This window comes from Bison bison, unplaced genomic scaffold (assembly GCF_000754665.1).
Source record: "Bison bison bison isolate TAMUID 2011002044 unplaced genomic scaffold, Bison_UMD1.0 scf7180017864367, whole genome shotgun sequence".
Classification (NCBI taxonomy): Eukaryota; Metazoa; Chordata; class Mammalia; order Artiodactyla; family Bovidae; genus Bison; species Bison bison.
In genome coordinates, this window is record NW_011494939.1 from 46,795 (window position 1) to 47,229 (window position 435).

Here is a 435-nt window from a genome sequence, read left to right on the forward strand (position 1 = left end):
AGTAAACACTACGAGTTTCCACTAATTCCAACGATGCTAAACTAAATTAGAGTTAAAGTACAATTTTTATAGGAAAAAAATATCTTGGTGAAATCCTTCAGATACCTTTAACTGAATCTGGCTGGACCTTCCTCTCATGCCCAGTCTAGCCATGAGAAAATCTGGAAATCCACTACTTATTGCTATGGTTTTAGGAGGTAAAAACCAGAAGAACATAGATTGTATATTCAGCTCCCAGAAATCCAAAATGGAGACTCAGAATCCATAATAAAGAAGAGCTGGGATAAATGAAATCCATAACCAGAGACAATTCCCAAAGCTCATTATGGCCTTTATATTTCAAATTATTCCCCACTCATTTTTTTAAAAAGAACTGTGTAGCACATATGACCAAATTAATTTACTCTTTTCCTTTCTCTGCTTACTGTTTGGTAA